The sequence below is a fragment of the Ahaetulla prasina genome, chromosome 1 (assembly GCF_028640845.1).
Source record: "Ahaetulla prasina isolate Xishuangbanna chromosome 1, ASM2864084v1, whole genome shotgun sequence".
Classification (NCBI taxonomy): Eukaryota; Metazoa; Chordata; class Lepidosauria; order Squamata; family Colubridae; genus Ahaetulla; species Ahaetulla prasina.
In genome coordinates, this window is record NC_080539.1 from 249,650,391 (window position 1) to 249,668,016 (window position 17,626).

The following is a 17,626-nucleotide window of genomic DNA, read 5'->3' on the forward strand; positions in this document are numbered from 1 at the left end:
ATGGGAAAGCCAGATTCACTTAAGAACCGCAGTTTACTAGCATATCAACTGCAGTGATTCACTTAACAACTATGGCAAGAAAGGTCATAAAATGGGGCAGAACTCACTTAACAAATGTCTCACTTAGCAACAGGACTTTTGGGCTTAATTGTGGTCATATGTCAAGGACTACCTGTACTTGTTAATAGCTTCTTGGATACTTTACAGTTTTCATTGGAAAGACATACAATTTCTTCAGTAGAAGAATGACAAATTAAGTTGTGGATGTATAGCTTGATGTCTAATTTAACCTCATATTTGAAAAATAAACCTGATACAGAATTTAATATAAAACAAAATAATTTTTGGACTATGGTTCTACTAAATAGACTATATCAAACTATTTTTTCACTTTAACTTATGTTTCATACTGTGTGCTGATTACTCTGGCTGATACTCGTAAATTATTTTGATTTAAATAATGATTGGTAGTTTTAGAATGACATATGGTTTTCAAATACATAGAATTAAATTAATGTTCTTTTGAGACTTTGTACTTAATTGACTTAATCTTATGATCCTGTAAATCTCTTGCCTGTTTTGCACTTTTCTTATTTTTTTCTTCTTCTTAATAACAATCTGCTCTCAGATGCGAATCATCACACTGGCACACTTATAAAATCTGTAACATCTTCATAACTGTCAGTTATCTGATGTTTCCTTCCTTGGTAAAAATAGAAGATTATTTAGTTGTGGTTATGAAAATATGTGCCTGGTGACAAATAATAGTATTGTTCTGTATTTTATTTTAACTTTGTTGTGTTTTTACAATACTATTAGTCTTTCTGTCAGTCAAGTGGAGGGCTCCGCCTTTTCGGATCCCCAGCTCCCTTTATTTCATTGCTTCTTCTATCTTGCAATGGTAGTTTTACATATTTACATATTTGTAGAGCTAACTCAAGAAGAGAAGGTGCAGTGGTTAGAATGCGGTATTGTAGGCTAATTCTGCTGCCAGCCAGGAGTTTGATTCTCACCAGCTCAAGGTTGACTCAGCCTTCCATCCTTCCAAGGTCGGTAAAATGCGGACCCAGATTCAGGGGTGAAATCCAGCAGGTTCTGACAGGTTCTGAAGAACCAGTAGTGGAAATTTTGAGCAGTTCGGCGAACTGGTAGCAGAAATTTTGAGTAGTTTGGAGAACCAGCAAATACCACCTCTGGCTGGCCCCAGAGTGGGGTGGGAATGGAGATTTTGCAGTATCCTTCCCCTGCCACGCCCACCAAGCCACGCCCACCAAGCCACACCACGCCCACCAAGTCATGCCCACAGAACCAGTAGTAAAAAAAATTGGATTTCACCACTGCCCAGATTGTTGGGGGCAATATGCTGACTCTGTAAATGGCTTAGAGAGATCTGTAAAGCGATGTGAAGTCTAAGTGCTATTGCTAACTCGCTTTTTCCAAGTTAGCTTTCTCCCACCTCATGCTGTCCACCTTCCACCATTTAACCTTTAGGGGTCTACTTAAATGTACCCCTAGATGCCAGAAACCCAGTGAAATGGTTTAGATTAACACTTCAACCTTTTCCTTGTACCAGCTGTACATCTCTAGCTGTCTGCAACCAGCTGGGCTTCCATGATAAATACATATTTTACGGCTCCTCAGGCACCCTCCCAAGGACCATATGATTGTATCTCAGTGTTTAATGTCAACCTAAACATGCATTAATACTTATTCTTTTAATTTTTAATAGGTAAATTTTTATTTCTCTCTCCGTTTGAAGAAATGACCCAATTAAACAAAGAGACAATTACCAGGAAAAGAAGGCTCAAAACCAATAGTGGCATACAGGCAAATGATTTTATTTTTTTTTATGATTAGTTTGATCCTAGGAGCTATCTTCAAGCTGAGAGCTGGAATGGAAATTGGGTTCACTGGGCATTTGAGGGCAGCTAATGCTAAATCAGAAAGAATAATTTTAGTGTTGGGGCTGTTAGTGTAGCTGCTGATTTTGTTTGTTTCTTACAAGCCCCGCTGTTCGTGTTTGGTGCCATGTTAATAAAAGGTATATTGAAGTGATGATATATAATCGTTTCTATCAGCTGTGCAAGCTGTGAGATGAAAATTTGATAGCCCTAATAAAATAGTTAGAAAGTTATAATCAGGTTAACGACTTTCTTATGTAATTTGTTTTCTGTCATGCCATCATCCATCTCATTTCATTATTCCTTCCAGCAAACAACTGCCTTTCTTCTGAATTTTAGAATTACCTTGGATTTTTGGAACTTTGGGTTGTTATTGCATTATTCTGTGCTGAAATATTTAAAGGTATTTTTGTCCACTTTGCTCTTTATTGGTCCATTGGTAAGGGTAAAAAATAAATCTACCGCATGGTAACGTTTCTCTCTACAATAACTGTAAGTGTAAATATATACAGGTAATCCTCAATTTATGACCACAGTTGAGCCCAAAACCTATTTTGCTAAGGGGAACAATTGTTCAGTGAGTTTTGCCTCATTTTATCACTTTTCTTGCCACATGTGTTAAGTGAATCACTGCAGTGGTTAAATTAGTAACCCGGTTGTTAAGTGAATCTGGCTTCCCCATTGACTTTGCTTGTCAGAAGGTCGCAAAAGGGGATCACATAACCCCGGGACATTGCAACAGTCATAAATCTGAACCAGTTGCCAAGCATCCAAATTTTGATTACATGACCTTGGGAATATTGTAATGGTGATAAGTCTGAAAAAGGTCATTACTCACTTTTTTCAATGCCATAGTAACTTTCAACGGTCACTAAATGAATGGTTGTAAATCAAGGACTACCTGCATTATTTTTGTATAAGTTATAGTCCTAAATGCATACTATTCCACACATCTTTAAAGTTGCTGAGGTTGAGAAACTGGTACGTGCTGTATTGGTGTATTTCCTTGCAGAGAAAGATGGAATCATTTGTAGGGATGACTAGTTAGGTGGTTTATTGGCAATTGAGTTGGAAGAACTTAATTGTTACTAGGAATGGTCAAGAGACAAAATTGGGGGCACAGCTGTCTTGGACAATGTTCCTCTAATATGAAAATCTCAGTTTGACCTGTTGTGAAGTAGGAAGAAGAGCAATGTTAGTCATATTGGAAAGGCAGGATAAATTATCCCAAAGGTGTTTTTTCAAGAGGCAACTCGACTTTCTGGTTTTTCTTGGAAGACATTTCACTTCTCATCCAAAAAGCTTCAGGATAAATTAGAATTTTAAGAAAGAAATGCAAACTAGTAGGCATTTCCCATGGATAAGCAATGTGGTTAAAAACTAATGTTCTATCTAGTTAAAAGAATCAGAGGAAAAATAGAAACCTAGATAGAGATCAGGAGAAAAATGGTAAGTGTCGTGGATCTGCTCTCCAGACATGAGTTTGGAGGAGGAGGAGGAGGAGTTTGAGATGCAGAGGAAAGTGTGGAGTTGAGTGATGGCCTGGATTGGGGTTTGGAGAGTGCTAGCCTGACGGAGAAGCCTCAGCTGAGTCAATCAGATGAGTGACAGTCAGGGCTGAGAGGGGTGAGCCACAACTGCAATCAATTGGTCAAGAGGTTCCAGGTGAGGGCCGAGAGCAGCTGCTGCCATTAGCAACGAGAAGGAGTTGGATACCACATCTCCTCCCAATCCAAGGGCAGAGAGGACAAAATGCCAGTCAGTTAGACTACTTGCGAGGAGACAATCTTGCCTCTCACGAAGGGCTGCACCAGAGTTGCCTACTTAATCCTGCCCCGGGAACTTCAGCATTGCTGGAGCAATGTGCCCATGCCATGTATCCTGACCTCTTTGACTTGTGGCCCGATTTCCTGGACTTTGTGGTTCTCGTTTACCCAGTGACTCTTGCCATACTGAGCTCGGAATCCGAACATGCACAACCGGGGTGCTTCCTGAGGACTTCTTTGGAGGGTTTGAATCAGGGATGAAATTTGCTTACCTTCCCTACCGGTTTGCAAATGTGTGCGTGCTGTGCACACGCTCACTTCGCTCATGCACGCCGTTGTCCGCACACGCGCAAAGCCTCCTGCGCATGCGCAGAGGCTGAAATCATTGCAAAAAAGGGACGTCATGACGTCCACGTGGGTGGGTGGAGCCTCCTGCACCTGCCGCTACTGGTTTGCCCAACCCAGATAGAACTGGCTGAATTTCACCCCTGGTTTGAATAAATACCTGTAGAACTCTTGGTGTGTGTGTGTGTGTGTGTGTGTGTGTGTGTGTGTGTGTGTGTGTGTGTGTGTATGTAAGGGGAAAGGAGCAGTAGGATTAAAATGGAGGAGTTCTTTTTTCCCCAAAGAGTTAGAAGTTGGGATAGATATAAAAGTCAGAGAGCTGTGAGTGTGAAAAGGGCAGAAATGCAGGCGGGAAGGAGGAAGAGTTGTGAAGTAAGACACTGCATAGAGACGAGAAAAGAAAAGACAGTGAGGAAGCCTGAAGAGTTAAGAATCCAACTTGGGAAGCCTTTTGTCTCTCTGAAGCAGAAGGAAAAGAAAGGTGACTTGCACTGTGAAAAGTCAAATGACAGAAGAGAGAAAGAATAAAGATGGTTCTTTTCCCTGCCAATTCAATAGGGGTTCTCCTCTCTGTAGGTTAACTGGGCAGAGATAACCTGGGTGCAAAGCTTCTGGCTAGCAGAAATCAAGGGAAGAAGCGGATGTCCCATTGGTGGAGGAAGAAAAGGACCAAATTGATAGGGACCAGAGAAAAGTACAAAACAGGCCCGAACCATGGTGAGTGACTACAGGAACTGAAGAAAAACATAAAGAAAAGTTGGAAGGTGAGTAGCTGGTTTACATTGGACTTTTTTTTTGTCTTTTAATGCCCCATAATCCCTTGCATCAGGGTGGAGTCAGGGGAACCGAATGGAGCTGAGTGTTTACTGGCCGGATGTCCTTCCTGTCGCCAATGCGGAGTTCACAGCAGATATATTCTCATTGTGAGAGAAATATCGGCTTTTACCTAGGATCGAACTCTCAGCCTCCTGATTGTGAGGCAACTGCACAGGTTGCTTCAAGCATTTCAAGGCAGCTCTGGAGCAGGGGTGAAATCCAGCAGGTTCTGACAGGTTCTGGAGAACTGGCAGCAGAAATTTTGAGTAGTTTGGAGAACTGGCAAATACCACCTCTGGCTGGCCCCAGAGTGGAATGGGAATGGAGATTTTGCAATATCCTTCCCCTAGGAGTGGGGACGGAATGGGGATTTTGCAGTACCCTTCCCCTGCCATACCCACCAAGCCAAGCCACGCCCACCAAGCCACGCTCACAGAACCGGTAGTAAAATAAATTGGATTTCACCCCTGTTCTGGAGGACACAAGTGAGAGACTTCCCACTGCAACTTTCCCTGTAAGGCAAAAGAGGGCATCTCATAGACTACAAAAGAGGAGGGCTATTTAAATTTGTTCACATATCTTGGTATAGGAGTACATTTTTCTGTTTCTTACTGATGTAGTGAAACTGTTGTCATTCATCACCAAACAACATATTTTGATTGGCTTTCTGAGATAGAAGGAGGGAAAATAATCGATTACAACTAATCTTTGACTTACGACCATAATAGATCCCGGAATTTCTGTCGTATGTCAAGGCACCCACACAAATGACCCAATTTTATGACATACTTTATGACGGTCGTTAAAGCAAACGCTCCAGTCAAGGAAATCTATGGTCTGCAATGCCATTTTTTTTTTGCCAGAAATGAAAAATAAATGCCGGTTCCAGCAAGATACATAAATTGCAATAGTAAGACTGCAGATATTGCAAACAGCTATAAACGTGGGCTAAGTATCCAAAATAAAATCACATTTCATGGAGGGGGGAGTAGGTGTTGAAACTTTGAATGTGGGTTATCAGTACAGTTTGAGGGATCTGTCATAATTTTGGACGTTGCTAAGTGACCGGTCATAAGTCAAGAACTATGTTTAATGCCCTCCATAACCCAGATTCCCTGCCAGACTTTATTTGAAAAAAAAAATTTGGGAAAAACCACTTAAGGCTCCAGGCAGACCAATTTCTTGGTTTAAAGTAGTGTCTGTTATAAATGCAAGAATAATGTAACCAATTAGCTTACATGTCACTAAGAGCTAGCAGCCAGACAGGGAGCATTCATTTGTATAGCGATAGGGGAAATTGCCACATATATAAAGCATGGACCATCCTTCCAATGTCAGTTTACTTGTGGTTACATGCACACCATTCCCATCTCATATATCACTCACCTTGTTTGAAAAGTGATTCTCTCTCCTCCATAACAAGGAAGGGAATAGTATTTTTTTACTTTTAAAAGTCCACTGGCAAATTTTCACCTCATTAATGCAATAATTTACTTAAAATGAAGAGGGACTTCTGGGGATTAAGGGTCTGTTTTCTTACAGGCAATGCTCTGATCTGAATTGGGTTAACATATGCTTATGTCACAATAAGCTACTGAAAAGACAGCTACTCTATATGATACCTATTTCATATGCTATATTGCAATTTCCCTTTGAATACTTCTCCATCTCCAGTGTAACATTTCAATTATTTTTGGCAAGGGTATGTTTTTTACATGCTAATCCCCCTCCATTTGTTGCCTAGAAACTCAGGCACCCCGAGTTTTGGTGGGGAGCTGATAAGAAATTCATCCCTGGATTTGAAAGAGACATGTTTATCTTTGCAAAGGTGCTTCTTGGCTCACCTGAAAACACAAATAACTCAGGAGTTCAGGCACAATAAAAAGGTTTTATTAAGTGTGTATGTGTGGTGGGTGTGTATCAAATCTTTTTATAGTATACAGAAACAAATGATGCATACATTCAGTATATTGGATACTTCAAAGAGCAAGTGATCAAACAATAAAAGGCATTGATTACATGTGGCACATGAACCATTGAAAACATTGATTCTAGATAACATTACACAAGAGGCAAATTTATGGGTTACGTTCCTCCCCTTTCTCAGCTGGGTTTGTATCCTGCAAGTGTATTCAAGCATTTTCAAAATAGACTTCCTTTTGTGTAGAGGTTATCCTCCTCTTATAACAGTTCATTTAGTGACAGTTCAAAATTTTACAATGGCTATGAAAAAAGGGATTTATGACTCATTTTTCATACTTGTGACTTTTGCAGCATTCCCATGGTCACATGATAAAAATTCAGATGCTTGGCAACTGACTCATATTTATGATGGCTGCAGTGTCCCGGGGTCACGTGATCACCTTTTGCAACCTTCTGACAAGCATAGCCAGATTCACTTAACAACTATATTACTAACTTAACAACCTCAGTGATTCACTTAACAACTCTGGCAAAAAAGGCTGTAAAATGGGGCAAAGTTCACTTAAGAAAAGGCTCGCTTAGCCACAGAAATGTTTGGTTCAATTGTGGGCGTAAGTTGAGAACTACCTGTAGTTTCTGAAAAGACAAGTTTGCTTGCATTCCACAAGAAATGGCCTTGACTATGAACAAAAGCATGTTTTCCTAAAGTTAGAAAAGAGGCCTTGATTGCTTTATAAAAATGCTAATATCAACTTTTAAACTGCTAATAATGATGCCTAACATTCCAGGTAATACATCCTCTTGAGCAGTCCATCATGGATGTAATATTGTGATATGGTGTGGTGTCCAAGCAGTTAAGCTACTGGGTTTTTTTTTTTTAATTTATTTATTTATTTATTTATTTATTTAATTTTGTCATAACAATATACACAAGCATAACAAGCATAACAAAAAAGATTATATAATATATAAACATATATATGAGGAGAAACAAGGTAGTATAAGCATATATATATATAGGGGAAGAAACAATAGGACAGGAACGGTAGGCACATTTGTGCTCTTATGCACGCCCCTTGTTGATCAGAAGGTTGGCAGTTTGAGACGCAAATACCATATAGGTCTCAAACTACCAACCTTCTGAGCAACAAACCCTGCATCTTAACTGCTCGGATACCATGCCATATCACAATATTATATCCACCGTCATTTTGGGCTGCTCAAGAGGATGTATTATTTGGATGGAGTGAGCTCCTGTCCTTGCCCCAGCTCTTAGTAATTTGAAGGCATGCAAATGCAAGTAGATAAATAGGTACCACTTTGGGTGGAAGGTAACAGTGTTCTGTGCACCTTGGCATATAGTCATGCTGGCCACATGACCAGGGAAGCGTCTGACTCCATTGGCTGGGAAACAGAAATGAGCAATACCCCCTACAGTTGGAAACAACTGGACAGTGGAAACCTTTACCGTTCCATATCGGAAATAGGCTACACTGTATTTTATTACGGACCGTTTCTCTTATGGGTGTAGAATTCACATTTCCCACTAAAAGAAATCTAGTAATTGATTTGAATTAATTATTGATGGAAGAAAACCAAGGAGAATTTCTATAACATGGGTGTTCTCCTACTGTGATATTTATGCTTTCCTTTTAAAAACCATGGTGAAGATAATTTGATACCTTAAAGAAAAATCTCGCTAATTTTGAACATACCAAACCATTGCATGATGAGGCTATACATGTTCTGAAATATGAACCTGCGTTGGAAAGAGTAACTTTACCTTCTGCTGGTCTTTCCTAACAGCTTTCCTGAAGTTTTACTATGGTCATTGGTCAGCAATAACTGTTTCAATAGATGCAATGTTGTAATTTTTTAAACATATAATAATGTGTTTAAAATTTGTTTTAAACTGTATTTCTGCTCGAATTGTATTTCTAAGGATTCCCCTGAGCTATTAAAAGAGTGAGTAGCACACACATACCCTAAATTAATTTATTAATTATTAATTAGTGTATGATGCGACTATGACGGAAGAGAAGTTAACATCTATACACAATCCATGTAATTATATACAAAACTTTTACAGGGTTATGGCAGTGGCGTAATAACTGGATACAAGACTTGGGGGAAAAAATTCGGAACTCTGATGTTATATATGTTGATGGCAGCAAGACTACTCTACGCACAGAAATGGAAGGTCACCTCCATCCCCACAATGGCTGCAAAAACTGATGGAGTTAGCAGAGATGGCTAAATTGACTGCTCTGATTAAAGAAGAAAAAAACCCACAAATACCCTTATTTTGACTTGGAAACCACTTCTGGACTTTGTGCTTGAGGTGGAAAAAAAATGAAACTTTGACCTTGAGTTTTACCAATTAGATAGATTTGCTGTTACAGAAGTGGTTAGTTTTTATTATTATGAAAAAGTAAAAAGTTGAGGGTAGATCTTTAATGCCTTATTTTACTGCACCGAAGGAATTGGAAGTCAATGCCCCTTTTCCCCCTTTTTCTCTTCCTTCCCCCCACTATTCACTTCCCTTTTTCCTTCCCTAATTTCCCTAATATTTGCTTTTGTATTCTCTTTGTATGTTATATTATAAACTAATAAAAACTATGAATGGATATAACTGGATATTCAATTCAGCTATTCGGGTGATCTCTGACATTGTTTTAGGGAATCTTCTAGGGAACCAGAGAATGCACATCATGCAGTCTTGCCCAATATGCTTAATAGTTTAACAGATTTAACTAATTATGATGAGCAAAGAACCTCTGCACATTTTTTGCCACATTTTCCAATTTGTGGTATTGAAATCTAAATTGAGCAAAAGTGCTTTGATTCCAGCAAAGGCACTTTTTCTTTACCTGTTGGTTGCTCCCGAAAACCTTTCCTGAATTCATTTGAGAGCCGCAGTAACTCATGATGAAATGATAGGGTATGATTACAGTATTGCCCTGACACCTCTTTCATTTAAGTACACATTTCGCTGAGTCTGCTTAGCTGTCAACCAAGCAGCCATGAAAAAGGGCCAACTTCCTTATGCTCACCTCCCGTCTCAGAATTTTTTGCATACCTTTAGTGTCACTCCTCTCATATCTTCCATTGCATCTTTCTCCCATCAGAAGAAGAACTGAAAACTGGCAAGGGCAGGAAAGTTTACTTTTGTATTACCCATTAAAAAAAAAAGACTTTGAAGAAAAATGTTTGAAAACTATTATAAAGATAGGATAGCTCGATGAACTTGAAAAGCAACACCAGTTTCCGTTCAGTTGTTCAGTTCAGTTGTTATCTCTCCCCACCCAGGAGAAGCTCTACTCAATGTATTGCCTATTTGAGTTTTGAGAGTACTTTTGTCTCATGGCCAATTCAGGTAGTCCTCACTTACCGATTGCCTCTTTCAGCAACTTCAAGGTATGACAATCCTGAGAAAAAACCCCTAGGTTTACAAGGAGTCCTTGAAGTTGGGGTTGTTACGGTGTCCCCATGGTCATGTGATCATGATTTGGATGCTTTTCAGCGGACAAGCATTTATGACAGTCACAGTATCCTATGGTCACGTCAGAGGTGGGTTTCAGCAGGTTCTGACCAGTTCTGGAGAACCGGTAGCAGAAATTTTGAGTAGTTCAGAGAACTGGTAGTAAAAATTCTTACAGGCCCCTCGAGTCACAGCTGATTGGGAGGGAATGGAGATTTTACAGTATCCTTACCCTGCCATGCCCACCAAGCCACGGCCACAGTTAAAATTTTTGAACCCCACAACTAGGTCACGTGATAGTTATTGATGACTTTTACAGCTGGCTTCTGAAAAGCAAAATTAGTGGTGAAACCAACAGGAAGTCACCAGTCATGGACACATGATAGTGTGCTTAAATGACACATACTGATTTATTTAAGGACCATAGTGGAATTGACATTATAAACTGGGCATATTCATGTGAAGTTTCATTTAAAAATCACCTAGCAACAGAGTTGCCGGTCCCAACTGCAGTTGGTAAGTGAAGACTACTTGTCTGTCTTTTGCTTTTTATACACGCCACAGTTAATAAGTGTAACCAAGAGGGTTTTAAGTTTTAAATGCAATAATATTAGAAGCCCCAACTTTGAAAGTTGAGAATATGCTCCAGTCTTGGAAGACGGAATCTTAACAGTGGTTTTCGGGGTCCCATTTTGCTGTTTTGCAAAGTTGTCACCTTAAAAAGCTTGCAAAGGGGAAGTGATGAGGGCCAATGAGTGGCATCAGAGCATTCTTTGTTTTTGACCTGATCTATGTGTGGGAATAGACAATCTATTTGGCTTTAAAACCATTTCTTTCTCTAACTTAGGAACACTTTTTAAAAGCAAGAAATAGATGGGGAGATAAAGCTGTCTCTCACTCTTAGCTTCTTTCCTGCTGGGTTACAAACATCAGGTTCTTTGATAATGTCAGAGTGGTCTGATCTACATTTAGATTGCTCTATGACTTTTTTTTTGGCTGACATACATTTAAAGTTTCACTGCAGCTGTGTAAAAAAAGATGTGATATTCTCTACTGCATAAATGATTAAAACTAGTCGGTAACATTGATTTAATAGCATTCTAAAATTACTTAATAATTGCCTGCTATTAGTTTTTTTTAAACAAAGAAAGTAATTTTTTTCTTAATTGATTCCTACTTTATTGTTCTCAGAAGTGTATTGATTTTAATAATCTTATACACTACTTCTAGAACAATTGTTAATTCTAATATTAGCCCAATATCCCTAGGAATTAACACATATAAGTCATTACTTGCATGAGTTATGTAAGTTTTATCTTGTAACTTTGTTCTTCAAGAAAACGCAAAATAGTTTTCCTCTTCAGCATTTCTATGTGTTCTCTGTTATATGGAACCCCTTGACTCAATTCTTCCTCGCTATAGGTGGAATGATTAAAATGCAGTATTGCAGGCTAACTCTGCCCACAGCCTAGAATTCAATCATGTCCAGCTTAAGGTTGATTCAGCCTGTCCTCCTTCTGAGTTCAGTAAAATGAGGAACTAGATTGTTGGAGGCAATATGATGACTCTGTAAACTGCTTAAAGCAGGCCTGTCAAACTGCCAGCCCATGGGCTGGATGTGTCACATGCAGATCATACCCACCCCAGCTCCACAAAGGCAAAAAACGTCACGATACATTGTGTGATGCAATTGATTTTGACACCTGGGGCTTAGAACAGGGGTCTCCAACCTTGACAACTTTAAGCCTGGAGGACTTCAACTCCCAGCAACGCTGGCTGGGGCATTTTGGGAGTTGAAGTTCTCCAGGCTTAAAGTTGCCAAGGTTGGAGTCCCCTGGCTTAGAGACTGCTGTAAAGCACTCTGAAGCAGTATATAAGTCTAAGTGCTATTGTTATTGCTATTGTTATTGTTGCTCCATATTGCTTCTGTTTAAATTTGTCCTTTTTCTGTGCTAGTAGACACCTTTAAACAAAGTATTGAGCTGCAGCTATTTATTATTCACCCTTTACATTTTCAAAGAAGCTCACAAGAAGCAGGGAACTGAGTAAACACAGCCAGCCATATCTACGACAATCCTATGTATCACTTTGGGGTCTGTGTCTCTCCCAGGCTGTGTTTGTTAGTAGTCCTGAAGCTGCAGGATATGATTTCTGAGTTTAGAGGAACAAACATATAAATAGTTCCTTTATTATGGAAGGGGTTGACCCTAATCCTACGGAAATTGTGTGTTACTGGGAAAGACTGACTCCAGCTAGTGCCTCTGTCTGGAAAGAGTAGATCTGTGATTGGCTGAACGTGAAATAGCATTTCACTTCAAAGGGTGCTTTGACAAAGTTTCAAGGAAAATGACTTGTTCAAGATTCACCCAGGCCTACTTTGTGAAACTCTCTCTACGCAACCATTGAGCAAACAGAGGGCTCATGGACATCAAAGGATCGTTCTTATTTGTGTTGGAGCTGTGTACAGTTTTACTCCATACATCAAAGTCATAAGCGAGGAAATCATCTTTGGTAAAAGGAACCAACTTGATCATACATGGTTCATATGTGCCCCTGTATATTAACAAAGTCTTTCAAATTATCTTCTGGCACTTGTTAGACAAATGGAGAGGTAGGCTGAACTTCCTGTAGTTAATAAGACCTGCTTGCCTAGGTGCCTGTATTTCTTTATGGGATGAAGAATGTAATATATTACCTGCTCTTCCACAAAGTTTAGAAACTAAGATCTATATAACACGCAGGTATTATATGCCATGTGTGAAAAAGCCTCTGGAGAGATAATGGATGTATCTGAAATACAGCATTGAACTTTATCGAACTTTGAATTCAACTATGCCTCAGTCTGAGCCTGAATTGTGGTAACTTCATGTGCAAATCTATGTTTTTTTCTTAACTAAAATACAGAAATATTTTGTCATGGAGCTTTCTAACATTTTTTTTTTAAATTTCCTAGATTATCTGATGCCCAGAACTTTGTTAATAGTTTCTCTTCCAAACAGCAAACTGATCTTGCCTACCACTTTCATGATCAGCCAAGGTTGACCATATCATGCTGTAACTCTCTAGATCCCTTGTTATAAAAATATAATAGCTTGCGGCTGTTTAAATTAAGATAAAACTACTGTTTTTCATTGGGTTAAGTAACTATAGATGTCATTGGTGCTATTTTAATTTCTAATTAGCATTTAATAAGTACATATACATATTGGGCTTCCTAGCCTTTGAAGATACATATTTGTATAAAAAATGGAAAGTCCTTTAAGTTCACAATTTGAGAAATCTTTATAAAGGCAAAACCCATTGTTTGCATTTCTCCAGTATTAAACTAATCTATATAATATCAAAACTACAAAATTGGGACCCTTGGAATAATTTTTGGTGCAGTATTTTTACTGCTTCTTCTATTTAAATGCATTTTTAAAAACTAAATTAAGCTGAAATTAATAGGCATTTCAGCCTAATAAGCATATAAAGTATCAGAGCAAATTCTTCAATTTTACAATCATTTTTCTCTAATAAAGATGTGTTCTCTTAATCATGAAAAATGAAACTTCATACAAATAGTACCCAGAGCTTTTAAACCAGATTAGCATATTCAGGAGTAATCTCAGTTGTTCTATCTTGAGATTCAAGATGCTAAAGGCAAGTGAGAAATTCTGTGGATCTTAGGAGCATTGTCCAGACACTTTTTCTTTGAAATAACTGCATTTTCCATAATTCATGTATGTTAATTTAGAAACACAAAAAGCTCACATCCACTGCTTTAAATTAAGAAAAGCTTTGCCTAGATAGATATTTAATGAATTGTGAGTTCCATAAACCATTTTCAATTACTTGCTTGCCCTTCAAAAAATCAGAATGAAATTAGGTTACTATCAGATATTTCATATCTGGTATTACTGTCAAATAGTAGTTTCCTGCAGATTATAGGAAACGTTAGATCAGAAACAACAAGCTGCATTCAGTAAAAATTTCTGATCAGGATTGAAGGAAGATGGAAGTCTTCCAGGATTGTCCATTCTATTGCTTCTTCTACCTGCTTTTCTTAGTAGTCAGTCATACTCTTTGGTCCTTGACCATGCTCATTGACTATTTAAAGCATCCATTTGTTCTTAGTTTTGCTTTTTGAACTATGCACAATTTTTAAGTTTTCTGAAACCTTTGTTATTTTCTCTCAAAAGCACATTTTCTTTCTTTCAGCAGGCAGCTCTTTTGCTCTGTCCATTTAATGACCGACATGGTTGCTTTGAGGCTGCATCTGGGAAGGCTGGGACACTGGTCAATAGTGAGGCAATCACATGGATGCCTTGCTTAATAATTGCAAAAATTTGTGACAGAAATTCTAGGCCCAATTGTGGTCATAAATTGAGGGCTACCTGTATATACTGTTTTTCAGGGATTTTGATAGATTAATACACAATTGAGACCAGAATTCTTCCTCTTGGGAATGTTGGATAAACAGTTGGAAAAAAATCATGGAACTTTTTTTTTGGTATATGACACAGCTAGATTATTATATGCATGAAGACGGAAAGACTTGGTGATACCTACAATGGAGGAATGGTTGGTAAAGATAGCAAAAGAGGATAGCCTATATTTTTAAATGAGGTTGGATAAATTTAAAGAGGACTTGTCTATCAATGGCAGGAGAAAGTTATCTTTTGAGTTAGGGTAGTGTGAGGAATAAAATGCTAAAACTAGATAAGCCTTGACATCTGATCTACCAGGACTATTTTTATGTTACATGGGTTTCTGACAATTAAGAAATGATTGCAAAATAAATATTTTAATGGGATAGAGTTCCAAGAAATACACCAAAGTGCAATTAATTTGATTTTCTTTCAACCTGATTGACATTTTACCAGCTACATCACTGGTCAAATAACCAAAATTCCCAATTGCCTGTGTAAACATTATTTAGCAAATTCAGACAAAAAAAAAAGACAACTAGATAGAGACAGAAAACAAGGTAATGTGGCAATGAAGATTTTCAGCCATCCAGGTAGAGTTGTCTGGCAGCTGAGTCATGGCGCAACTAGATTTCTTTTCAGAACAGAAGCCCAGTTGCCATGACTCAACTTCCAGACAGCATGAAGTGGATTTCCCTTTTTCTTTTTTGGAAAATATTGGTATATATATATATAAAAAAGTTTGTGAATGTGTGAGTGTGTCTAGTGGGAAAGATCTTGAGGTTTCTCCCTTGATAGATATGCATCATCTAACTGTAAATTCTACAGTTTAATAGCTGTATTGTGAAGAAGATACAGGACTTATTATTGAAACAGGAAAGATAATTCTCAGAGAGTGAAGCGTGCAAATCAATTATCTGTGAAGCCTGGTGACTGCTGTGCGTCTTTTTTGAACAAGCGCTGCGTGAGACAGCGAACAGGATCTCTCTGTAGAGAGAGAAATGGCAGAAATAGCATTTTTCCTCCCTAGCAACATAAAAGAAAATGACTCCTTAATATTAAATGAGAATTTGCTGAGGTGAATGGGTGGCAAATAGTCTGAAATCTTTCTGGTAATAAAGCTTTCTTTGGACAGCACGATCCTCTAGATGGGCATCATTTCTGTATGTGAGACATTTAAGGTTTAAGAGCCTTTCTTTTCTTCACCATTGTGGCATCTTGGAGCAAGTTATTGTTCAGAGAACTCTGACAACAGCTTGTCTCTTCACTGTCATTTTCCAGCAGCATTTAATGAGGCATATGTGCACCCTCCCTTTCTGAGAAATATAGACAACTTTATTTTAATTGTAGAAAAGGGAATTTTAATAGCATGTGAAGGTGTTATAAGCATGTGAAGGTGGCATGCACCTGAGTTAGCTTGTCATCTGAGAAAAGAATAGACATTTTTGTGCCTCTGTGTGAAACATTCTCATAAAGAAAGAGGTGGATACACCCATTTTTATGCAATTTTTATTTATTTATTTATTTATTTATTTATTTATTTATTTATTTATTTATTTGTTTGTTTGTTTGTTTGTTTGTTTGTTTGATTTTTATACCGCCCTTCTCCCAAAGGACTCAGGGCGGTTCACAGCCAATATAAAACAATGACAATTTACAACTAAAACAGAAATTAAAAAACTTATTATATGATTGGCAAAAATTTAAAACATTTAGACCTAAAAACCCCTAAAATTTATATTAAATATAAATTAAAATTCAATCCCTATTAAAATATTAAAATTTAAAATTCCTAAGCCAGTCCCGCACGAATAAACAAATACATCTTCAGCTCGCGGCGAAAGATCCGGAGGTCAGGCAATTGATGCAAGCTAGGGGGAAGTTCGTTCCAGAAGGTAGGAGCCCCCACAGAGAAGGACCTTCCCCTGGGGGCCACCAGCCGACATTGCTTGGCGGACGGCACCCTGAAAAGTCCCTCTCTTTGTGAGCGTACGGGTCGGTGGGAGGCGTGTGGTAGCAGTAGGCGATCCCGTAAGTACCCGGGCCCTAAGCCATGGAGCGCTTTAAAGGTAGTAACCAAAACCTTAAAGTGCACCCAAAAGACCACAGGCTGCCAGTGCAGCCTGCGCAGGAGTGGTGTTACATGGGAGCCGCGTGCGGCTCCCTCTATCACCCGCGCAGCTGCATTCTGAACTAACTGGAGCCTCCGGGTGCACTTCAAGGGCAGCCCCATGTAGAGAGCATTGCAATAATCCAAGCGAGAGGTAACAAGAGCATGAGTGACCGTTCATAGGGCATCCCGGTCAAGGAAGGGGCGCAACTAGCGGACCAGGCGAACCTGGTAAAAAGCTCTCCTGGAGACGGCCGTCAAGTGATCATCAAACGACAGCCGTCCATCCAGGAGAACACCCAAGTTGTGCACCCTTTCCATTGGGGCCAGTGATTCGCCCCCAACAGTCAGCTGTGGCTGCAGCTGACTGTACCGGGGTGCCGGCATCCACAGCCACTCTGTCTTGGAGGGATTAAGCTTGAGCCTGTTTCTCCCCATCCAGACCCGTAGGGCTTCCAGGCACCGGGACAGTACTTCGACAGCTTCGCTGGGGTGGCCAGGGGTGGAAAAGTACAGCTGCCTATCATCAGCGTACAGTTGGTACCTCACCCCAAAGCCACTGATGATCTCACCCAGTGGCTTCATATAGATGTTGAACAGGAGAGGCGAGAGAATCGACCCCTGCGGCACCCCACAAGTGAGGCGCCTCGTGGTTGATCTCTGCCCCCCTGTCAACACCGTCTGCGACCGGTCAGAGAGATAGGAGGAGAAACACCGATAAACAGTGCCTCCCACTCCCAAACTCCCCAAACAGTGCAGCAAGATACCATGGTCGATGGTATCAAAAGCCACTGAGAGATCTAATAGGACCAGGGCAGAGGAACAACCCCTGTCTCTGGCCCTCCAGAGATCATCCACCAATGCGACCAAAGCTG